Source organism: Balaenoptera ricei, chromosome 14 (assembly GCF_028023285.1).
Source record: "Balaenoptera ricei isolate mBalRic1 chromosome 14, mBalRic1.hap2, whole genome shotgun sequence".
NCBI classification, from domain to species: Eukaryota; Metazoa; Chordata; class Mammalia; order Artiodactyla; family Balaenopteridae; genus Balaenoptera; species Balaenoptera ricei.
The window spans coordinates 20,227,882-20,254,054 of record NC_082652.1 but is presented as its reverse complement, the minus strand read 5'-3'; the positions used below and the strand labels follow the sequence as shown (position 1 = coordinate 20,254,054).

Sequence of the window (26,173 nt, the reverse complement as noted above, 5' to 3'; positions counted from 1 at the left end):
CACCAGTCATATTGGATTAGGACCCACCCTAATGACCTCATTTTTTCATTTTAACTTGATTACCTCTGTAAAGACCCTGTCTCCAAATAAGGTCACATTCTGAGCTACTGGAGGTTAGGACTTCCACATATGAATTTTGGTGGGACACAGTTCATGCAACAGCAGAGCTTGACTGTATGTTTGGCACCTTGAGCTAGGGATACCTTCTTGGAGACCCTGTGTACAAGATGACATTGCTTCCCTTGTCTTTGTGTTTTGTTTTTTTTTTTAATGTTTATTTATTTATTTATTTTATTTTTGGCTGCGTTGGCTTAGTTGTGGCACGCGGGATCTTCCTTGAGGTATGCGGGATCTTTTGTTGTGGCGTGTGGGCTCCAGATTGCGTGTTCTCAGTAGTTGAGGCGCAAGGGCTTGGTTGCCCCGCACATGTGGGATCTTAGTTCCCTGACTAGGGATCGAACTCTCGTCCCCTGCACTGGAAGGCGAATTCTTAACCACTGGACCACCAGGGAAGTCCCTTCCCTTATCTTTGAATTGTGGATGGAGGTTGGCTTGGATGGGCCCTTCCAACAGTAGGAGGCAGAAGTCTTGGCTTCTAGTTCTGCTTTCTTGACATCTGACTGGGGGACCTTGGATAAATCATTAGTCTTGAGGCCTTAGTATCTCCCTGGTCTTTTTGGTTAGTCCTGACAATCTGTGATTCCCAGGTGGCAAGACAAATTTAGCTTTGGCTACTTCTCAGGCTTCAGGCTTTCTTGTAGACTTTTGATTTGAGCTAATGAGACCAAGTTTGGAAATTTGGTTCTTAAGGGACTCATTGATTTTTTTTTCTGTGCTATATCATTTTTTATTTTTTTTAATAAATTTATTTATTTATTTATTTATTTATTTATTTATTTATTTATGGCTGTGTTGGGTCTTCGTTTCTGTGCAAGGGCTTTCTCCAGTTGCGGCGAGTGGGGGCCACTCTTCATCGCGGTGCGCGGGCCTCTCACTGTCGCGGCCTCTCTTGTTGCGGAGCACAGGCTCCAGACGTGCAGGCTCAGTAGTTGTGGCTCACGGGCCTAGCCGCTCCGCGGCATGTGGGATCTTCCCGGACCGGGGCACGAACCCGTGTCGCCTGCATTGGCAGGCAGATTCCTAACCACTGCGCCACCAGGGAAGCCCCGCTATATCATTTTTTAATTCACTCTTTCACCAAATACTCACTGAGCATCTGTTGTGTACTAGGCATTGCGCTCAACAGGGCAGGATCCCTGCCCTTCTGAGCTCAGTCTGGTGGGGAGATAGATATATAACCAAATAATCAGGAACATGTTTGATGAATGCTATAGCTGTCTTATAAATATCATGTGCTATGGGTCCTGGGAGAGTGAGGTGGATAGTTCTGCCTGGAGGCAATCAGGGAAGGTTGTAGTGAGGAGATGAGCTGTATCTGAAAGGTTGAATAGTAGTTCTTCAGGGAGAGAGGAACAGAAGAGGAATTCTAAGCAGAGGGAACAGAGTGTGCTGTTCCTGGTGGTATGAAAAAGTAATTAGATATGGCTGGTGCTCTGAGACATGTGGCTGACTAGTGGGAGATAAGGCTGGAAATGTGGCTTCAGACCTCGTTATGAAGGGTGTTATCTGCCAGGCCAAGGAGTTTAGACTTCATCCTGAGACTACAAAGGAACCATGAGGGTTTTTACACTGGGGGAGTTATATGTTCACGTTTGTTTTTGGAAGATCTCTGGCAGCAGCCTGAGGGAGGTGTTGGAAGTGAAGAGGCAGTTAAGGGCCAGTCTCACAGCTCAGGTGAGTGATGATGAGGGCTGGACCAAGGCAGGATCATGGCGACTGAGAAAGGACAAATTCAAGAGATGTTTAACAGGTCTTTAGCTTGGGCCACTGGATGTTTAGTTGTGCAGTGGCTGCTCGGGGAAGAGGAGGGGGATTTGGCTGGAAAAAGTAATGACTTCTGTTTTGGACATATTGTATTCAGGGGCTCTGGGAACCACCAGGGAGGTGTGTGCCATCAGCTTGTGAACTGGAGTCCAGGGAGGGGCAGGGGCCATCTCCTCCCGCTCACTTCTCCAGCCCCTCTGCCCTTCTGATACTTCTTAGCTCATCCCAGTCATGCTCATTCCCACTTTAGGGCCTCTGGTTTTCTGCATGACTGCCTCCTCTTATTCTTCAGTTCCCAGCTCCCTAAGGGCAGGGACCTTGACTGTTTTGTTCAGTGCTGTATCCTCAGGGCCAAGCACAGTGCCTGGCACATAGTAGCTGCTCAGTGAATGTCTGTTGAGTGAATAAATGAATGGTAGCTAAAATCTGGAAATGAAGCAGGGAGAAAGGATGAACATTAACATGAACATAAAAGGGATCTGCGGGGGCTTCCCTGGTGGCGCAGTGGTTAAGAATCCGCCTGCCAATGCAGGGGACACGGGTTCCAGCCCTGGGCTGGGAAGATCCCACATGCCGCGGAGCAACTAAGCCCGTGCGCCACAACTACTGCGCCTGTGGTCTAGAGCCCGTGAGCCACAACTACTGAAGCCCATGTGCCTAGAGTCCGTGCTCTGCAACAAGAGAAGCCACTGCAATGAGGAGCCCACGCGCAGCAGTGAAGACCCAACGCAGCCAAAAATAAATAAATAAGTAAAATTATTTAAAAAAAAAAAAAAAAAAAAAAAAAAAAAAAAAAAAAAAAAAAAAAAGGGATCTGCGGGGAATCTGAGGGAAGAGCAATTCCCTCCACATTTGGCACTGGAATCCTTTCGGTGTTATTATTTTTGTTGATAACGATAATATTGAAAATGACAGTGTAAGAGTTAGAGTACTTGGGCTCAGGTTTCCCTCTTGTTACTTGTGTGAACTTGGGCCAGTGCCTCAGTTTCCTCATCTGTAAAATGGGTATAATAATAATGGTATCTACCACTCTGGGTTGATATGAAGGTTAAATGAGGTGATGCCTATGTAGACAGGCCCAGATTAAATGTTCAATAAATATTAGCTATAATTATTAAATGAACATCACCTTATGTCAGGCACTTTGCTAAGGATTTTCCCTTCATGTTCTTAAATAATTTCCCCAATAACCTGGTGGGTTTTAATTTTTTTAAATCTATGTTTCATAGTTTAGGAAATGGAGGCTCAGAAAGAGGAGATCACTGAGTTACCAGCTGGGAGATGGAGGCACTGAGAGTTAAACCCAAGTTTGTGTGGATTTAATGCTGGTGCACGAAACGATCGCATCACACTGTGACCACTCTGCAGGAGTGACCCTGGAGTCCCGGCATGGTCAAGAGAGTTGGTTACAGAGGCTGATCAGAACTCAGGGGTCCTGCCTCCTAGAATTTAGCCTTCCTGATCTTGAGTGGGCCCCTGTGGAAGGGCAGCAGAAAGGGTATCCCAAGACAAGGGATACCTGAAGATCAGTCTTCCTACCTCTGACTGGGAAGGCTGGGCAGGGGACCTGGGAGACCTTGTGACATTTACAGTCTGGTGACCCACACCAACCTATAGACGAGAATGTTTATAACCAGTCATCACATTTATCTCCAATATCTAGGAGATATTTGGGTAGAATAAGAGGTCTCAATCAGAACAAGAGCTGCCCCTTTCAGCAATCAATCTTTAACTATCTTGCCACTCACTAACCTTGGTTGATATCAGGATAAGTAAGAGGAAATGACTTTTTAAAATTTTTTTTGAATTTTATTTATTTATTTTTATACAGCAGGTTCTTATTAGTTATCTATTTTATACATATTAGTGTATATATGTCAATCCCAATCTCCCAATTCATCCCACCCCCCACCCCGTTTTCCCCCCTTGGTGTCCATACATTTGTTCTCTACATCTGTGTCTCTATTTCTGCCTTGCAAACTGGTTCATCTGTACCATTTTTGTAGATTCCACATATATGTGTTAATATACGATATTTGTTTTTCTCTTTCTGACTTCACTCTGTATGACAGTCTCTAGATCCATCCACGTCTCTACAAATGACCCAATTTTCTTCCTTTTTATGGCTGAGTAATATTCCATTGTATATATGTACCACATCTTCTTTATCCATTCATCTGTTGATGGACATTTAGGTTGCTTCCATGTCCTGGCTATTGTAAATAGTGCTGCAATGAACATTGGGGTGCATGTGTCTTTTTGAATTATGGTTTTCTCTGGGTATATGCCCAGTAGTGGGATTGCTGGGTCATACAGTAATTCTATTTTTAGTTTTTTAAGGAACCTCCATACTGTTCTCCATAGTGGCTGTATCAATTTACATTCCCACCAACAGTGCAAGAGGGTTCTCTTTTCTCCACACCCTCTCCAGCATTTGTTGTTTGTAGATTTTCTGATGATGCCCATTCTAATCGGTGTGAGGTGATACCTCATTGTAGTTTTGATTTGCATTTCTCTAATAATTAGTGATTTTGAGAGCTTTTCACATGCCTCTTGGCCATCTGTATGTCTTCTTTGGAGAAATGTCTATATAGGTCTTCTGCCAATTTTTTGATTGGGTTGTTTGTTTTTTTAATATTGAGCTGCATGAGCTGTTTATATATTTTGGAGATTAATCCTTTGTCCATTGATTCATTAGCAAATATTTTCTCCCATTCTGAGGGTTGTCTTTTTGTCTTGTTTGTAGTTTCCTTTGCTGTGCAAAAGCTTTGAAGTTTCATTAGGTCCCATTTGTTTATTTTTGTTTTTATTTCCATTACTCTAGGAGGTGGGTCAAAAAAGATCTTCCTGTGATTGATGTCAAAGAGTGTTCTTCCTATGTTTTTCTCTAAGAGTTTTATAGTGTCCAGTCTTACATTTAGGTCTCTAATCCATTTTGAGTTTATTTTTGTGTATGGTGTTAGGGAGTGTTCTAATTTCATTCTTATACATGTAGCTGTCTGGTTTTCCCAGTACCACTTATGGAAGAGACTGTCTTTTCTCCATTGTATATCCTTGCCTCCTTTGTCATAGATTAGTTGACCATAGGTGTGTGGACTTATCTCTGGGCTTTCTATCCTGTTCCATTGATCTATATTTCTGTTTGTGTGCCAGTACCATATTGTCTTGATTACTGTAGCTTTGTAGTATAGTCTGAAGTCAGGGAGTCTGATTAAGAGGAAATAACTTTTGAATTAGTTCATTGACAACAAAGTCTTCTAAGGAAATCGTGTTTTATATATACACAGATACACATGCACACACTGCTCAGCTGAAAACATGTGAACACATGCCTCCCAAGGTGTGTGTCTACACTGGTCCACATGCTTCTGGAAATAGAAACCATCTTGCGAGGAACTTGCCCTATGTGCAAGGGCTCTTTTCTATCCAATTGTGCATACGTAGCAAAAATCAAAACAAAGCAACCACATACACACACACATAAGCCTTCAGATGACTCAAGTGTGGTAGGACAGAGACTAAATAAAGGAATAATAAGAATATTATTTTCCATTCATTGAGTGCTCACCGAGTGCTGGAGATCGTTATAAGCATCTTACATTATATTGTTTCACCTAATCTTCATGGCAGCCCTCTCACCATTCCCTTGTTTCCCACTGGGAGACAGAGGCTGTGGTGAAGTCTGGATGCCGCAAAGTTTTGTATGCACATCAAAGTCTGGACACCTTGTGGTATAGCTTGCTGGAGGTTACACAGCTAGTAAATCACAGAAGCAAATATTGAACTCAGTTGTGTCCTGAATACAAATCTTTGTTCTTAACTACTAAGATCTTACCTGTCTATATGTCCATGATGGCGACAGAGAGAAGAAACATAGATTTAATTTTTACTGAATAGCAGCATAGGACAATCTTCTATAGCCATCATCCTCAGCTTAGAAAGAGCAGCTATTTTCACAACACTTATCATTTTAACGGTAATTTATTTATTACAGCCTTTCCCACTAGGTTGTACCTCCAGCTGGACAGGTACCTAACTGTTTTATCCTCGACTCTATCCCTAGGCTTAACACAGAACTGGCACATACTAGGTACTCAATAAATATATGTAAAATCAGCAAATGAGTGGATCCTTAATAAGTAATTGTTGTGTGAATTAATCTAAGGGTCTTTCAATGATTCTGTTTGATATTATTTTTTTTTTAATTTAAATTTATTTATTTATTTATTCTTTTTTTGGCTGTGTTGGGTCTTCATTTCTGTGCGAGGGCTTTCTCTAGTTGCGGCAAGCGGGGGCCACTCTTCATCGCAATGCGCGGGCCTCTCACTATCGCGGCCTCTCTTGTTGGGGAGCACAGGCTCCAGATGCGCAGGCTCAGTAGTTGTGGCTCACGGGCCTAGTTGCTCCGCGGCATGTGGGATCTTCCCAGACCAGGACTCGAACCCGTGTCCCCTGCATTGGCAGGCAGATTCTCAACCACTGCGCCACCAGGGAAGCCCTGTTTGATATCATTTTATTCCATTCTCTGGCCCTGAAAAAATTGCAGCACCAGTTTCACAGCTAATTATTTAAACTCTTTAGACCTCACCTTAACCAATTTGTTTGGCTTAGTGTTATGATCTGGTTGAGCCCCTAACATTTTTCAAACAATGTGCTTCAGCTCCTTCAGTGGTGTTCAGGTTGAGAAAGGCAACTAGCAACTCTGGAGTCATCAATTCTCTTGCTCATCCAGGAAAGTCAACTGAAATACTTGTATCATCTCATACATATATTCTTAGATCTTTCAAGACCTTTCAAATCCATGGTCTTCTTTTTGTGAAGTAAGCCTAGGAGGCATAATTATCCTCATTTTATAACGAGAAAAACAGACTCAGAAGTTAGAGCTACATAGAGATCTACATCAACAGAACCTTCCCTAGGAGAGGTGTATTGTTACTCCTCCCTCCTGTATCTGACACAGATGTTAATTATTAATGACCTTCTTTCCACTGAACTCAAACTCTACCTCAGAATCCTACTTAACACAATATTCTAACTAGCTACTACCATTTAACTGAAGTTGACACTTGAGATGAAGACAATTGGCCATCTGTGGCTGGTGATCCTTGCTTCTGCGATCAGGCAGTTTTATAGAGAAAAAGGTTAACTTATTTTTCTTCCTTTTTTTTTTTTTTTTTTTTGCACCGCACAGCATGCGGGCAACCAACCAGGGATTGCATCCACGCCCCCCACAGTGGAAGTGAGGAGTCTTAACACTTTACCACCAGGGAAGTCCCAAAATGTTAACTTATTTTTCAAGAAGGCCTGAGGCTCATAGATAATCAATACTAGCTCATATCACCACCTGGGAACATCAGTGGTATTATACTATTCCTCCTGTCTTCCCCCATTTCATTCACCTTCAGTCTTTCTGATCTAGGTGGTCCTGATCTTGCCTGAAGTATGTTAGGAAGAAGGGAGGCCTCCAGGACTTCAATCCCAGAACAGGGTCTCCTGATTCCTGGTCATGTCTGTTGTTTACTCTAGTTCTTAGCTTCTGAGGACCCCCATCCCTCTCCAGTGACTCCACACCCAGACAAGGTACAGCCACTGAATAGTCTTGAGAGGAACCATCTCAGCACAATGCTGGGTCTCACTACAAGGTGGAGCTGTAGCCCTCTTTGCTTTTAGCTTTTATCTTGGTGGAAAATGTCTAAATTTGCACACTGTCATTCAACAAATAGAACTGTGACCAAGGTGTGGCTTCACAATTTAAATAGATAATTTAATTGAATATCCTATTTCAAATTCTATTACGTTTCAGATAGTTACAAATAATATTGTTTCTTTGCTGTGCTTTTAAGATGATGGCAGTGTGTTATGTTAGAAAGGATAGGGGCTCTAAACCCTAACCCTCACCTTATACATATGGACTTTCCAGAAATTTCTGCTAGGTTCCTTCTTATAAGGTCTCTGTAATAGAGGCAAATTGGAGGAAATAATCTGGTCTTTCCTTCTTCCTGCAAAACTCTAGGAGCCCTAGGCCCCTCTTGCCCCTTAGATGACATTGCTTTCATTCTATCTTTTTTATTAGCTATTTGGTCTATATAAGATACTAGCATATATGCAGTGGGGCCATGAAAAGGCAGGGCTTAGTCTTCAGATTGCTCTTAAAGCCTGTGGAGAGTTTTCCAGAAAAAGAGTATGAACGTAAGAACTCTTTAGATATTCTGGGTGTTTATTTTTATGTGTATGTTTATTCCCTGTCCTCACAGACTTCACAGTCAAATGAGGAGAACAGGCAATGAAGTATGATGGGCGCTGTGAGAAGTACCCAGGGCTAAAGACACATGGGGAGGATATAAGCCAGATTTTAGGAGGAGTGGGAGGCTTCCCAGAAGTGACGTTTAATCTGAGATCCTGGGGGATGAGGTAGCCAGTTGGGGAACTGGGCCATATCTTCTTCCTCTTTTTATCTCCCCAGGAACACTTTTTCCACACAGTACCTTCCACTTGAGCACTATTTAGTGTTTGTGAAAGTAAAAGGGAATTTCAGGCAGAGGAGAGATTTGGGGCAGGTAGGACCTTATAGTATCTCTCACATTTTACTCAGCTAAAGAGTCTAGGGGAATTCAGCTTCCACTGTGCAGTGCTTGGGAATTCATGAATTTTAGAATTGATCTAGAACTAAGAGGCCATTGATTCTAATCTTTTACCCAGTGCTGGAATCCCCTGTATGAAATCTTAGATAAGTGGTCAATCCACTTCTGTTGTTTAGTCCGTGAGGCTGAGAAGTTCACTCCTTCCACGAGGCATCCCATTCTATTTGCAGATTAACTGGTTGTTGGAAATCTCTTCCTTATATTGGGCTCTGTGCCCTTTCCACACATTGTTTCCTGTCTTCCCACTAGAAACACAAAAAACTTCTGTTTTTTCCACCTGATCACCCTTCAAATACCTGAAGACAATAACCTTGTGTGTGTTTTTTTTATTTCTGAGATATACATTTTAAAGTAATAACTAGAATTATGACTTATAACATTATACCAGAACATATAAGATTTTTAGAAATTTCATGTAATGTCTGAAACATTTATATTAACATATTTCCATACAAATAACCCAATGAAAGTTTAGTATTAGTTGTTTTGTTTGTTTGTTTGTTTTTTATACTGCAGGTTCTTGTTAGTCATCAATTTTATACACATCAGTGTATACATGTCAATCCCAATCGCCCAATTCAGCACACCACCATCCCCACCCCACCGCAGTTTTCCCCCCTTGGTGTCCATATGTCTGTTCTCTACATCTGTGTCTCAACTTCTGCCCTGCAAACTGGCTCATCTGTACCATTTTTCTAGGTTCCACATACATGCGTTAATATACAATATTTGTTTTTCTCTTTCTGACTTACTTCACTCTGTATGACAGTCTCTAGATCTATCCACGTCTCAGCAAATGACTCAATTTCGTTCCTTTTTATGGCTGAGTAATATTCCATTGTATATATGTACCACATCTTCTTTAACCATTCGTCTGTCGATGGGCATTTAGGTTGCTTCCATGACCTGGCTATTGTAAATAGTGCTGCAATGAACATTGGGGTGCATGTGTCTTTTTGAATTATGGTTTTCTTTGGTTATACGCCCAGTAGTGGGATTGCTGGATCATATGGTAAATCTATTTTTAGTTTTTTAAGGAACCTCCATATTGTTCTCTGTAGTGGCTGTATCAATTTACCTTCCCACCAACAGTGCAAGAGGGTTCCCTTTTCTCCACACCCTCTCCAGCATTTGTTGTTTGTAGATTTTCTGATGATGCCCATTCTAACTGGTGTGAGGTGATACCTCATTGTAGTTTTGATTTGCATTTCTCTAATAATTAGTGATGTTGAGCAGCTTTTCATGTGCTTCTTGGCCATCTGTATGTCTTCTTTGAAGAAATGTCTATTTAGGTCTTCTGCCCATTTTTGGATTGGGTTGTTTGTTTCTTTAATATTGAGCTGAATGAGCTGTTTATATATTTTGGAGATTAATCCTTTGTCCGTTGATTCATTTGCAAATATTTTCTGCCATTCTGAGGGTTGTCTTTGCGTCTTGTTTATGGTTTCCTTTGCTGTGCAAAAGCTTTGAAGTTTCATTAGGTCCCATTTGTTTATTTTTGTTTTTATTTCCATTACTCTAGGAGGTGGATCAAAAAAGATCTTGCTGTGATTGATGTCAAAGAGTGTTCTTCCTATGTTTTCCACTAAGAGTTTTATAGTGTCTGGTCTTACATTTAGGTCTCGAATCCATTTTGAGTTTATTTTTGTGTATGGTTTTTTTTTTTTTTTAAACTTTGGGTTTATTTATTTATTTATTTATTTATTTATTTATGGCTGTGTTGGGTCTTCGTTTCTGTGCGAGGGCTTTCTCTAGTTGCGACAAGTGGGGGCTGCTCTTCATCGCGGTGCGCGGGCCTCTCATTATCGCGGCCTCTCTTGTTGCGGAGCACAGGCTCCAGACGCGCAGGCTCAGTAATTGTGGCTCACAGACCTAGTTGCTCCGCGGCATGTGAGATCCTCCCAGACCAGGGCTTGAACCCGTGTCCCCTGCATTGGCAGGCAGATTCTCAACCACTGCGCCACCAGGGAAGCCCAATAACCTTGTGTTTTGAGTCTCCTTTTCTCCAGATGAAATATTCCTAGTTCAGTCAACCTACACCTTCATTCTGAGGCATTCGTGGGTCACTTTTTACGACTCAGTGAGTCTTTGTTAATGACCCACTGGGGTGGGAGGGGAGCCTGGACTTCTCTTGAGAAGCCTGGGAAGAAAAGGTAGCCCTAGGGGATCTATGTACACATATGTGTGGGAAAATCACTGCCTTGGGCTATGGTTCTTAACCTTGATTGCATATTGGAACCACCTGGGGGATTTTTCCTTTATTACACTGTAAAGAAATGGTAGTTTATTAATTCACACTTTATTGTAAATCATAGATCTTTCACTGGTGTTTAGTTCTATGAATTTTGACAAATGCAGAGTCATGTAACTACCACACAATCAAGATACAGAAAATTTCCATCATCCCCACAAATTCCCTCATTTTGTCAGTTTGTGGTAACCCCTGCCACCCTTAACCCCTGGCAATCAGTTCTCCATTGCTAAAGTTTTGTGTTTTCCAGAATGTATATAAATGAAATAATACAGTATGCAGCCTTTTGACTCTGACTTCTTTCATTTAGCAAAATACATTTGAGATTCATCAGTGTTGTTGCATGAATCAGTAATTTGTTACTTTTTACTGATGAATAATAATCCATTTTATGGTTATAGTATTATTTGTTTATCCGTTCCCCAGTTGAGGGACATTGTTTCCAATTTTTGGCATGTACCAGTTTTTGTGTGAATGTAGGTTTGCATTTTATTTGAGTAAATAGCTATGAATGGGATTGCTGGGGCACATGTTAATTATATGTTTAACTTTATAAGAAAATGACAAATTGTTTTCCAGAGTGGCTGTACCATTTTACATTCCCACAAGCAATATATGAGAGTTCCAATTGTTCTATATCCTCTCCAACACTTGGTATTGTGCTTTAGGTGTCAAGTATAAGAACTCTTTGCCTAGCTCTAGATCTTGAAGACTTTCTCCTATGTTTTAAAGTTTTGTAGTTTTACATTTTACAATTACATCTATGATAGTTAATTTTTATATGATGTGAGGTTCAGATTGAACTTCATTTTTGTGTGTGTGTAAGGATGTCTAATTTTCCCAACACCATTTGTTTTATTATTTTAAAATTTAATTTTTTTAGTCAAGTAGAAGTAACTTTTATTAGTCTAATGAGCAGGGAGCAGCGCCAGTGTCCCAACTGTGCCTTCCTCTAACTCAGTGCTTCCCAGACCTTCATGTGACCATGTCACCTGGGATTTGTTAATGCAGCTTCTTATTTATTTATTATTATTATTATTATTTTTGGCTGGGTCCAGTCTTAGTTGCGGCATGCAGGATCTTTGTTGAGGCATGAAGGGTATTTCTTTGTGGTGCGTGGGCTTCTGATCCAACGGGTCTGGGGCTGGGTCCAGTCTTAGTTACGGCATGCAGGATCTTTGTTGAGGCATGAAGGATATTTCTTTGTGGTGCGTGGGCTTCTGATCCAACGGGTCTGATCCAGCGGGTCTGTGGTGCGTGGGCTTTTGATCCAACGGGTCCGTATGCAACCCTGCATTCTTTTTTTTTAGCACCATTTTAAAAAATGTGCAATTCCCTTATGACATATAATGTTGGACATCTTTTCATATGCTATTTTCCATCTGTACATTTTCTTTGGTGAGGTGTCTGTTTATGTCTTTGGCTTATTTTAAATTGAGTTGTTCATTTTCTTACTGTTGAGTTTTATGAGTTCCTTGCATATTTCGGATAACAGCCCTTCATCAGATGTGTCTTTTGCAGATAGTTTCTCCTAGTCTGTGGCTTGTCTCCTCATTCTCTTGACAGTGTCTTTCTCAGAGAAAAAGTTTTTAATTTTAATGAAGTCCAGCTTATCAATTATTTCTTCCATGGATTGTACCTGTATTGTTGTATCTAAAAAGTCATCACCATACTGAAGGTTACCTAGGTTTTTTCCTGTGTTGCCTTCTAGTAGTTTTATTGTTCTGCATTTTACATTTATTTAGTTCTATGATCCATTTTGAGTTAATTTTTGTGAAGGGTGTGAGTTTTGTGTCTAGATTAATTTTTTTTTGTATATGTGTCCAGTTTTCCAGCATCATTTGTTGAAAAGACTGTCTTTCTCTATAGTACTGCCTTTGCTCCTTTGTCAAAGATCAGTTGACTATGTTTTTTAAAAAAAAATATTTATTTATTTAGGCTGCTCCGGGTGTTAGTTGTGGCATGCAGGATTTTAGTTGCATTGCGGCATGCAGGATCTAGTTCCCCAACCAGGGATTGAACCCAGGGACCCCTGCATTGGGAGTGCAGAGTCTTACCCACTGGACCACCAGGGAAGTCCCCAGTTGACTATGTTTATGTGGGTCTATTTCTGGGCGCTCTATTCCATTCCATTGATCTATTTGTCTGTTCTTTTGCCAATATCATGCTGTTTTGATTACTGTAGCTTTATAATAAATCTTGAAGTGTGATAGTGTCAGTCCTCCAACTTTGTTCTTCACTTTTAACACTGTGTTGGCTATTCTGTGTCTGCATACAAACTTTAGACTCAGCCATCCCAACAGGTGTGAGTTGATATCTCATTGTGGTTTTGATTTTCTTTTCCCTGATGATTAGTGATGCTGAGCATCATTATATACCTGGCTGTAATCTGTATGTCTTCTTTCGAAAAAACGTCTATTTAGGTCCTTTGCCAAAATTTAAAATCAGGTTATTTATTATTAATATTATTATCTGGCTTTGGGACTCCAGAATAAGGGTAGAATCCTTGCTGGGTGAGGTAAGTTAGGTAAGACTTGAATCATGGTTATGCCAAAGGCACAGACTCAGATATAAATGCAGATTCCAGCTTTGCCTCTTATGACTTCTGATTTTGGACCATTTACCTCACTTCTGTGAAACTCAGTTTCTTCATCTGTGAAACCCGGTAATAGATCTCGCCTTATATAGGATTCTTGTGAAAATTAAACTAGCCAATATATTGAAAAATGCCTAGCCCAGTGCCTAGCACATGGTGAGTAGCTGCCATGATATTAGCATGGCAGTGTCAGTATTATCATTCATATTATTATTAAAGGGCAGGGCATTCCAGGCAGAAGTAAAACTGTTGAGGAAGGAACAGTGAGTTATGTGAGTGACATCTCTCCAGTGAGATGAGGACCGTATCTGATTATCTTTGGACTCCCCAGTGTTGAGCTATGTGTAGAATGTTTTTCAGGGCAGGCTGGTGAGAGTCACCGATGAAGTGGGCAGGGAAAGAGAGCTCTGTCAGATGAGTAGTGTCTAAAATCGAGGACGGTGGGCTTCATGGGTGGTTTTCAGTTGGTGTTGTGAGGAACCCTAGGAGGAGAAAGGGGCCCTTAGCAGGAGTGAGGGGGCAGCAAAGTTTACCAGGCTCTGAGACTCCCCTCCATGAGTTTCTGCTTTAAATGTATGGTGGGGGTCCATGGGAGAGTTAATTTAAACCACAAACCCGTGAGATTGGATGGTGATCAAGTGTTTCAACTCATGACTTTCCAGAAGAGTGTGGGATGTGACTCTAGTCCAGCAACTGGCTTGGCTGCCTCCTCCTCACTGGGCCTGAGTGTGAGACGTGTCTCCTCCTGTCAGCTGCTGGTGGCTTCCCTGTGGTGGGAGGCTGAATAATGGTCCCCCAAAACATTTATGTCTGAATCCCTAGAACCTGTGGATGTTTCCTTATATGGGACTTTGCAGATGTGTTAAAAGAATTTTGAGATGGGGAGATTATCCTGGATTGTCTGTGTGGGCCCAATGTCATCACAGGTGTTCTCGTAAGAGAGAGACAGAGGAAGACTTGACAAAGAAGGCTTTGAAGGTGGTAAAAGGGGCCATGGGCATGTAGTTCTAGAAGCTGGAAAAAGCAAGCAAACAGATTCTTTCCTAGAGCCTATGGAGGCAGTGCAGCCCTACTTAATTTCAGCCCAGTGAAACTGATTTCAGACTTCTGACCTTGGAGTTAAAATTGTAAGAATAGATGTGTGGTTTTCCCCACTTTCAAATAAAATTTAATAGCAAGGAAAATCTTCATAAAAAAGTGCTAAGTAACAAAAGTAGCCTACAAAGCCATATGTACACAATAAATGCTCCCTAAATAATTACGTATGCTGTGTATGTGTGTGTGCGTGTGCATGTGAGCACACTCATTAGAACGTGTCATATGTGTGTACAATAACATACATAAAACCTGGAAGGAAAACTGTTAGCAGTGCTTATTTTTGGATCCTGGATGACTTAAAAATACTTTTCAATAGTGATCAATAGCTAGATGGGAATGCTCAGCTACAGTTTGACAGTCAACATAGAAGAAGCAGAGATGAGGCACAAAGTTAGAATGAGGAAGTCTTGACATCATTTGGGTTTCTGGATGCAGTCATGCATAAACCCAGCTCCCCATTGTCCTCACAATTTTGTTGAATATACAAATACGTTACTCACACTTTTTTTGATTTTTGCTTGTTGTGTTTTCCCTTACTTAAGCTTAGACTAGATTTCTATCACTTGAATCAAATTTGTGTGTTGTTGTAAGCCACTAAGTTTGTGATAATTTGTTAGAGAAGCCATAGGCAACTCGTACACCTGCCCTCTCCCCATCTTCCCTCCTCTCCCTTCCTGGAGCAGCTGGATGTTCAGGTTGCTGCTCTCGAGTTTGTCAATCGTTAATGTGCGCTGTGGTGGAGATCTGGTCTATCACCTCTTCTCTAGGACCATACACAATACTGAACCAATTAAAAATGCAAAGAATGACCAGATCTTTGGGGTTACATGACGCAAATAATTCAGATGGATTTTCTTCATCAAATGACTTTTTTAATGAAGTAACTAATTTAATATTGAATTGAACTATAGTTAAAAATACTCTGTTATATGTTTGAAAGTTACTAAGAGAGTAGATCTTAAATGTTCTCACCAAAAAAAGGTCATTGTGTGAGGTGATGGAAGTGTTAACTAACCTTATGTGGTTATCATTTTGCAATATATACATGTATCACATCATCACATTGTACACCTTAAATTTACACAATGTTATACCAATTGTATCTGAATAAAATTGGAAGAAAATACTGCATTGACAAAATTGACCAGTTTTATATAAATCAGTACTTTTCTATTCAAAAGAATTGTTTTAAAATGTAGTTTATTTGTTTCTTACCAGATTAACAAAAATTATACTCACTGAAGCTGCCTATTTTTGCCTTGAATTCTGTGATTGCCCCCACTCCACCCCAGGTGTCCTGTGGATAGAATCTGAGGCCAGGTAGCTCGCTGGAGTCTTTGGGCTCCCCACCCCAGCTGTGAAAAGGAAAATTTCCCAGGAAGAGGGTGTGACAATGCTCGTAAGGTGATTAGTGTTTCTTGCTTCAGAAACAGATGTGACCTAAAGAGGGTGGTGCCAGCCTCTTAGGCCAAACTCCTCCTGAATTGAGCAGGTGAAAACATGCCCCTACATGATGCAGCTGGAGGAACAAGGGAGCACCAACCAAAGCTCAGTTTTCCTTCCCAAACCTTGGTATCAGGGAATGGATCACCTGAGGATAGTGAGCTCAGGGCAGGGATGAGACTTACCCAAGGTCACATGCTATGACTGTTGGCAGAGAATCCCATGGCTGTGCCCTTCACCCCAGGCTGCCTCTTATTTGTCAAATACTTATCAAGTACCAGCTGTGTGCAGGGTGCTGTGGTGCTCCGACTTGCTCTGTGCTCCTATCTCGTGCTCTGCCTTCTGCCCCGCTTGCCCATTTTGCCCCTTTCCCCTGGATCATTATCATTGGTCTTTCCAAACACTGCTCACACCACTCTTCTGGGGAGCTTTCCCTGAGCCCCTGCCTCCCAGGGCACAGCCCCAATTCAATGCCCTTTCTGGAAGCTCTAGAGCACCCTATGGGTGTCTTTGTCATAGCACTTCTCACCCTGTATGATATGGAGGTGAGATGTTTCCTTGTTGTCTGCTTCCCCACTAGTCTCTGAGTTTTCAAAGGCATGGGCCTAGTTTTCTTTATCTCTGTATCCCCAGCATTCTCCACAATTCCAGGCACATAGCAGGAGCTATGTTTATTTTTGTTAGTAGTAGTATTGCTTTATTAATTGAATACTTACTATGTGCCAGGCATTGTGCTATGTTATTATGCTATGACCATATGTCACCTCATTAATCATTACAATAACACTGTGAACTAGGTCTTATTATCCTCATTTTGCAGAGGAGAAAACCTGAGGCTCAGAATGGTTAAGTACCTTGCTCAAGATCATACTACTAGCAAGTGATAGAGCTTGGACTCATGCTCAGGTCTCTTGGACTCCAAAACTCTGTTCAGTAAATTATTAATAAAAACATTAATCAATGAATAAAAAGCACCATACTGGGCCTGTGGGAAACATACAGACAAATCAATATGTATTCTGTTTATGAAAAGGTTTATATCCTGTTAGGAGAGAAAACAGATACATAAATACCTAAGGTTTAAGGTCCATCCATCGCAGGGTCTTGAGGTGGGAGCAATTATTTCCATTGGGAATGGAGTATGGGGAGGCTTCTTGGGGTGAGAGGACATTTGAGCCAAGCCTTGTAGGAATGTAGTTTGGACAGGTGGAGGTGACAGGTGGGCAGTGGGCAGGACGGTCCTGCAAACTCAGTGGAGGAAATAGCATGACCAAATGCAGAAGCAGAAGGGAGATACTGGGAACAGCAACCAGTTGATTTGGGCTAGATTTAGGGTCTGTGGGGAGGGGAGACTGAGGGGGATGGGAAGCTCTTAGCAAGTTAGCATCAGATGGTGATGGGCCTTGAACACCAGGTCAAGGCTTTTGAGTTTTCTTTGGCAGGAAGGGGGAGCCCCTGACAATTTTTGGGTTAGAGTGACCTGGCACAACACCCAGGATGGACTGAAGGAAGGGGAGACTTGGAGGAGAGAGACCACAAGAGTCCATAGCAGCAATCTAGGGAGAGATGATGGTCTGGGAGGCTGCGGGGGAAGGGGTGAGGAAAACACTAGAAGAGGCATTTCAAAGGCTGACTCCATGGGTCCAGAAACTAGCTGAAGGGTGAAATGGGGCAGGCATCAAGGAGGCAACATGGGGGAAGAAGGTCCAAGTTTTGGTTCTAGCTGAGTCACGTGGCCTCACTGGGCCTCAGTGTCCCATTTGTGAAAGGTGGAGGATGAGTCATGCCATCTCTAGCAGACTTTCCAGAGCTCACAGTCAAGCCAGATTTTGGAATTTCCAGATATTTGAAAAAAGCTGAGAGATTTGCAACCTAGGTGAGCAGATTTGGAAATGCAGACCAGTTATCTTCCTGGGAGTGGTAAGCCAGCTTTGGCAAGACTTCAGCTCTGGGCTCCTAGGTGAGGTAGCTGTGATGGCTTTGTGACGTGTGTGTAATCAAGGAGCTGTGATAACAGAATTAGAAACTCTGCTCCCTTAAACATTTTTGCAGTGGGGGTATGTTGGCATGACTGAGGTTATCACCTAAATTGTGTACCTTCTGAGAGGGGAGTATGTGATTTATTGGCCTACGAGAGCACCAAACTTATTATGTGATAAGGTTCAACGTATGGGCCCTGCTAAAAGTCATAGAGAAAGAGCCAAGTGTCCTGAGCTGAGCAGAACTCCTGGGAATCTCCCGTCTGTCCTTCCATCCACAAGCCATCTAGACTTTGGGCCCCAGTTAGAAGCTAAGTCTGGCTTATTTGGAAATATGGGAAGAGGGGGTCAGTAGCAAGATGCCAGAGAGGATGAAGGGAGCCCATGGACTGAAGGAAAATGTCTATTCAGGTCTTCTGCCCATTTTTAAATCAGGTTGTTTGTTTTTATTGATGTTGAGTTGTATGAGCTGTTTATATATTTTGGATATTAACCCCTTATTGTCATATTGTTTGAAAATATTTTCTCCCATTCAGTAGGTTTCCTTTGCAGTGTAAAAGCTTTTAAGTTTAATTAGGTACCATTTGTTTATTTTTGCTTTTATTTTCTTTGCTTAGGAGACAGATCCAAAAAAATATTGCTACGATTTATGTCAGAGTGTTCCTCTAGGAGTTCTGTGGTTTCCAGTCTTACATTTAGGTCTTTAATCCATTTTGAGTTTATTTTTTTATATGGTGTTAGAGAATGTTCTGATTTCATTCTTTTACATGTAGCTGTCCAGTTTTCCTAGCACCACTTATTGAAGAGACTGTCTTTTCTCCATTGTATGTTCTTGCCTCCTTTGTCATAGATTAATTGGCCATAAGTGCATGGGTTTATTTCTGGGCTCTCTATTCTGTTCCATTGATGTATGTGTCTGTTTTTGTGCCAGTACCATACTGTTTTGATTATTGTAGTTTTGTAGTATAGTCTGAAGTCAGGGAGGGTGATTCCTCCAGCTCTGTTCTTCTTTCTCAAGATTGTTTTTGCTATTTAGTGTCTCTTGTGTTTCCATACAAATTTTAAAATTATTTATTCTAGTTCTGTGAAAAATGGCGTTGATAGGATTGCATTGAATTTGTAGATTGCCTTGGGTAGTATAATCATTTTTAACAATATTATTTCTTTCAATCCAAGAACATGGTATATCTTTCCATTTGTTTGTGTTGTCTTCAATTTCTTTCATCAGTGTCTTATGGTTTTCCAAGTACAGGTGTTTTACTTTCTTAGGTAGGTTTATTCCTAGGTATTTTATTCTTTTTGATGCGATGGTAAATGGGATTGTTTCCTTAATTTCTCTTTCTGATAGTTTGTTGTTAGTGTATAGAAATGTAACAGATTTATGTGTATTAATTTTGTATCCTGCAACTTTACCAATTCATTGATGAGTTCTAGTAGTTTTCTGGTGGCATCTTTAGGATCTTCTATGTATTGTAGCATGTCTTCTGCAAACAGTGACAGTTTTACTTCTTCCTTTCCAATTTGGATTCCTTTCATTTCTTTTTCTTGTCTGATTGCTGTGGCTAAGACTTCCAATAATATGTTGAATAAAGGTGGTGAGAGTGGGCTTCCTTGTCTTGTTCCTGATCTTAGAGGAAATGCTTTCAGCTTTTCACCATTGAGTATGATGTTCCTGCTTTAATTTCTTTTGGGTATCCCAGAAGTAGAATTGCTGGATCATATTGTAATTCTATTTTTAATTTTTTTGAGGAACCACCATGCTATTTTCCATATTGGCTGCACTATTTTACAATTCTACCAGCAGTGCACAAGGGTTCTAATTTCTCCACATCCTCACCAACAATTTTTTTTATAATAGTCATTCTAATGGGTGTGAAAAGGTATCTTATTGTGGTTATAATTCACATTTCCCTAATGATTAGTGATATTAGCATCTTTTTGTATAATTATTAGAATTATTTTTAAAATTTGCCAATCTGGTACTGTCCATATTTCAGTTTGGGTCAGTTCAGTTTACTACAATTAAATTTTTTTTTTAAAGGTCAAGTCTTTTATTTATTTATTTATTTATTTATTTATTTATTTATTTTTGGCTGCGTTGGGTCTTTGTTGCTGCGCGCGGGCTTTCCCCAGTTGTGGCAAACGGGGCCTATTCTTCTTTGCAGTGCATGGGCTTCTCATTGCGGTGGCTTCTCTTGTTGCAGAGCACGGGCTCTAGGCATGAGAGCTTCAGTAGTTGTGGCACGTGGGCTCAGTAGTTGTGGCTTGCAGGCCCTAGAGCGTAGATTCAGTAGTTGTGGTGCACGGACTTAGTTGCTCCGTGGCATGTGGGATCTTCCCGGACCAGGGCTTGAACTCGTGTCTCCTGCATTAGCAGGCGGATTCTTAACCACTGCACCACCAGGGAAGTCCACTACAATTAAATTTAACATTTTCACTTCCTTTCCTAGAGAGCTGTTGCTCTTGTAAAACATCTGGATACAACCCAGACGCCTATTTGTAAGGGAGTGGTTCAATTGATTATTGCTCATACACACTATGGAATACTAGTGGCCATTAAAAAAATAAGACAGTTATCAATTTACAAGACAGTTTTCCTCAATATGTTATGTGAAAAAAGTTCTGTAGGGTTCCATATTCTAATTAATCTCCCATAGTAACATTTAGATTGTTTCTAGTTTTTCACTCTAATGGGTAAATATTTTTGTTCACCTGTGTGAGTATTTCTGCAGGATAGACACCTTGAAGTTGGAATTGCTGGGTCAGAGAATCCACATTTAAAATTTTTTTAGGTATTGCTAAATTACCATAAAAATTTACACTCCCACCAGCAATGTATGAGTGTACCCATTTTTCTCTTACCCTTGGCAGCACTGGATATTATTCATCTTCTAGACATCTGACAATCTTTTTTTAAAAGTCAATAAATTTTTATTTAAGGAATCTCAGGACTTCCCTTGTGGTGCTATGGTTTAAGAAACCACCTGCCAATGCAGGGGACACGGGTTTGATCCCTGGTCCAGGAAGATCCCACATGCCATGGAGCAACTAAGCCCGTGCGCCACAACTACTGAAGCCTGCATGCTCTAGGGCCTGCGTGCCACAACTACTGAGGCCGCGTGCTACAACTACTGAAGCCCATGTGCCTAGAGCCCGTGCTCCGCAGCAAGAGAAGCTACTGCAATAGAAGCCCGCGCACCACAATGAAGAGTAGCCCCCACTCACCACAACTAGAGAAAGCCTGCGTGCAGCAACGAAGACCCAGCGCAGTCAAAAATAAAAAAAAAAAGGAATTTCGCATGCTCTGATTCCTTCTACTGCCAATCACCTTAGTTCCTCCAACATTTGAGTCATAATCTTCAAGACAGCCCTTTTAAAAAGAACTTCTGCTCAATCCACAGTTGCCATATCAGTCAATCCACAACTTTTTTAGTTGACTTTCTTTGATGTTCAACTGGATATGAACATACTTCAAAAATTCCCCACCTGTAAACTTTGGGAGCCATTTTCTTCAAGTATTTTACTTTAGGGCCATGTTTAAGGTCAGAGTAGATGGATTTGCCTGGTTCTGAATTTTAGACAACCTCTAAACATGCATAAATTCAAATCATGTTCACTCCTAAGCTATCACAGCCTAGAATAGCGCAGATTGGTGGGATATGCCAATACCTAAGGTAAAAGAAGTTTGACTGTTAGGTCTTTCATAGTTTAGCAGCTCTGTCTTATAGTTATTTCCCACAGATGTAACACATAATTTACTCACATAATTCTGTGAATAAAAACAAATCCACATATTTACTCTGTGAGGTGTTTCCAACAATGTAGGCTAATAGAAAAAGCCCCATTGGGAGAGACCTCAATGACATCTGACAATCTTGTAGGTGGAAAATGATCTTTTATTTTAATTTTTTCTTTGATTAATAAATTCTTACTCTTTCAATTGTGGCAGATGTCCTTGGGTGGAATAACGCTGGGAATTCTTTCATAAGAAATGACCCTGTGGATGAATTCATTAGAACCCTGGAGAGGGTTGACAACTAGCTGAGAGCAGGGCCTGAGGAGCCCAGAACTCACCTAGGGAAGACTGCAGAACTGGGATTTGGGGCTTAGCTTGAGGAAGTCAGGCTTGGAGCCCCCAGAGGGATCTGAGGGCAGCCCGGGCAGCAGGAGCAGGCCCTGGCCTGAGAGAGGAGGGAGGGGAGCAAAAGTGCAGTGGGTGAGGGAGCACATGGAGCTAGGAACCAGGGGTCCAGGACTCTAGTCCCGATCCTGCCCCCTGAGTCCTGTAGGACTCACAAGTTCCTGTCCCTCTGAGCCACAGTGTGTCTGTCTGACAAGTGAGAGGTGGACTCTATGTTCTTCAGGTCCTATGACCATAGAGATGCTTCCAGTACCTGGCACAGGTGGCTGAGGCTGCTGCTTCTCAGTCTCAGTTTTCTCTCCTATAAAATGGAGACAGTGTCCCCAGCCATACCTCACTGAGTTCACAGGGCTGTTGTGAGGTGGTTGTGAGATGAGAGGTGGGAAAATGCACTGTGAACAGAAAAGAGCACTGCAAATATAAGGGCTTGTCTTTCCCCTTTTTATTAGTTAATTTTATGAAGGTACACTTTATATACAATAAAATATACAGATTTTAAGTGTACAGTTTGGTGAGTCTTGACAAATGTTTACACCCATGTAACCACGATCTCAATCAAGAAATAGAACATTGCCAGTGCCCCAGAAAGTTTTCTCATGCCCCTCTGAAGCAAATCACCCCTCTCCTGTCCCATACAACTATGTTCTGTTTTCTCTCACCATAGAATAATAATTAGTTTTGCCTCTCCTAGAACTATGTACAAATGAAATAATACAGTATGTACTCTTTTATGTTCACCCTCTTTTCCCAGTTCAATGTCTATGAGATTCATCCATGTTGCATTGTGTAGTTTGTTCCTTTTTATTGATGAGTAGTATTCCATTGAATGGATATACCACAATTTGTTTATTGATTTACCTGTTACTGGATATTTGGGTTGCATCTAGTTTCTGGCTATTACAGGTAAACTGTTGTAAGCATTTGTGTCTACGTCTTTTTGTGGATATATGTTGTCTTTGTCTGTTCCGGGCAGCTATAACAAAATACCACAGACTAGGTAGCTTATAAACAACAGAAATTTATTTCTCACAGTTCCAGAAGCTGGAAAGTCCAAGATCAATGTGGCAGCATATTCGAGTTTTGGTGAGGGCCCTCTTCCTGGTTCAGAGCTGGTGCCTTCTCACTGTGTCCTCACCTGGTGGAAGGAGATAAGCATCTCTCTGAGACCTCTTTTATAAGGGCACTAATCCCATTCATGAGTGCTTTACCCTCATGACCTAATCATCTCCCAAAGCCCCCACCTCCTAATACCATTACCTATGGGGTTTAGGACTCAACATATGAATTTTAATGAATTTTAGGGGGACACATTCAGACCATAGCATATGTTTTCATTTCTCTTGAGTAAATAGTTACAAGTGGAATTGCAGGGTCATAGGATAGGTGTAGGTTTAACTTCATAAGAAATTGTAAGGTTTATTTTGAACAATGTTTTTGGAGAAGAAGGCAGAGCATTGGATTGGGAGCGCAGAGATCAGGCAATGACCATGGATAAATCACCCTTCCTCTTTGAGTCTCAATTTCCACTATAGAACGAAGGGGTGGGTTGGATGCTCTTAACCCCTTTCAGCCTGAAGAGTCTATTATCTTACAGGTTGTGGAAATTGAAAACCCAACATATGCCTGATTCAGACATTAAAAGAACTGGTCCTCAAGGCCACTCACATCAGCAGCTCCCGGTGCCCAAGAAGGCACAAGCAGTCCTCCCATATCAGGGCTATGTGAGTGTAATCACAATGTTAATGACAGTTCTAATTTGAAGAGGCCTTTGCCCCAAAGAGCTCACACCTCTTTCACATGAAACAACGACTTTGACTTGACTTTGGAGAATACCTAAGGAAGCTCTCACAAGGAGTGGAAGTGGGAAACAAGTGGGGAGTGACTCAGGATGAGTCAAAACAAGAGATTAAACTGGGAACTGTGATGATTGCTGGCTGGAGAGCAGAGCAAATGGACTTTGTGGTGGCCCTCCATTAAAAATGAGGCCTTATGGTTGGATCCGTGGCCTAAGCCCATATAAAAAAAAATCTGTTTCCTTCTCCACTTTTTTCAAACACAGCCCTGAACCATTTCCTCTCACCCATCAGCAATTTCAGTCTCACCAAGGATCAATTCCTTGTTCTACCTACCTGTCAGAAGCAAATTAAAGCTGGAACCAAATTAAAGCAGGTCCTCCTCCAATCACAGAATCACTTGGAAGACAAACAGAGATTTCAGGATTTTGCATTTTGAAACATCACATTGGTTCTTTCTTTAAGTTTAGCCAATTTAGAATAGAAGGTTCTTCATCTCAGGCTTTTATTTTGTTCTTTGGGGTTGATATTTGTGTGTACGTCTATGTGGGTATATATTTGTGGGGATGTTTATATGTGTTTGTGTATATATGGTTTCATTTTTATACCTGTTCTATAATACTTTAATCAAAGTCAGCCTAAAACATTAGGCTAAGCCACAGGCCATTGATTGTTGCACCTTTGTCATTCAATGTAATGAGAATGACGCTCTTCTTTTCTTGCTTCCTGGTAGGATTTCCCAAACTTGGAAAAACCCTATTGAAGGGTTTGCCTAAAATCCTTAGAAAATCCCAGGGATCAGGGATACTTGACTAGGATTAGGTTCTTCCTCTTGCTCAGACAGAAGATTATTCTTTAGGGGAGGCTGTGCCTTAATTACTTTGTCTTAGCATTTTTGGTGTCTCAACCAAAAGGACAAACGAATCATCATTTGGAAAAGTGTATGTGTGTGTGTATTAACAGTATTTATTTATAATGACTCTTAAATAATTGTTTGTGTGAATGAAGGATGAAGATAGTATTGGGAGATCTTTCATGGGTTGGGGGTGACTATGACCATTAGAAAGCATGTGTAGAAGAAGAAAGCTCTTTCTGGGAAGCCAGTTTTGTGGTTCACTTATCTTTACACTCGTAAGCATTGCCTGGGTAATCAAGTCCATTTCCCTCACTGTACTTTAATCCCAGGGTAGATAATAAAACCAAGCAGGAGCCTGCAGACCTGGGTTTCAGCCCTAGCTCTTCCACCAACAATCTGGGTGATCTTGACAAGGTCTGTTCATTCTCTGGGACTTCCTTTCTCATTATAAGGTCTTTCCCCATTAGATTGTGTACTCCTACATCTTTGCATCTTGCTGTCTACAGCACCTGAAACAGTGGCCGGCGTATATAGGACACTCAATATATATTTGTTGATCCAGTGAATATATTATGGAGTCAAGTTTGATGATCCCTGAGGTCCCCAAATACTTGAATATTCAGTGATCCTAGTGTAGTGTTCTTCCTTCTTCTTTCTCTCTTTCCCTCCCACCCTCCCTCCTTCTTACTATCCATTGATCTAATAAATAATACGTTCTCATGGTTCATATGTAAGCATATATGGAGAAAGTCTCCCAGTCATCCAAATATTTTCCCTGAAGGCAATAAATTTTGCCAGCTTCTTGTGTATCCAAGAGATTTAAAAATTGTACATGTAAGCAAATATATACCTATATTCTTCCCTTACCCCCTGATATTTTATACGAATTTTAGCATACTATATGTTGTTTTGTACACTTTGCTTTTTTAACCTAACAAAATATCTTTGAGATCACTACTACATATCAATATACAAGAGCTTTTTAATTAATTAATTAATTTATTTTTGGCTGCGTTGGGTCTTCGTTGCTGCGTGCGGGCTTTCTCTAGTTGCAGTAAGCGGGGGCTACTCTTCGTTGCAGTGCGCAGGCTTCTCATTGCAGTGGCTTCTCTTGTCGAGCATGGGCTCTAGGCACGCAGGCTTTGGTACTTGTGGCGTGCGGGCTCAGTAGTTGTGGCGCGCAGGCTCAGTAGTTGTGGCTCGCGGGCTCTAGACCGCAGGCTCAGTAGTTGTGGCGCACGGGCTTAGTTGCCTCACGGCATGTGGGATCTTACTGGACCAGGGATTGAACCTGTGTCGCTTGCATTGGCAGGCGGATTCTTAACCACTGTGCCACCAGGGAAGTCCCTCTTTTTTATTTTTAATGGCTGCATATTATTATTCCATTAAGTGGATAAACTGTAATATATTTAACCAATCCTTTATGGATGAGGATTTAGGTTGCTTCTAATCTTTGCCCATTACAAATAGTGCTGCAATAAATAACTTAGA

General features: G+C 41.2%; 1 protein-coding gene and 1 pseudogene across 5 annotated transcripts in view; one reads left to right on the top strand and one right to left on the bottom strand.

Annotated features, from left to right (window-relative positions):
• SLC5A1 (solute carrier family 5 member 1) overlaps positions 1–26,173 on the top strand; it is a 140,272-nt gene that overhangs the window by 16,186 nt on the left and 97,913 nt on the right. The window lies entirely within an intron of this gene.
• LOC132348267 (small nucleolar RNA SNORA18) lies at positions 21,608–21,753 on the bottom strand (annotated as a pseudogene).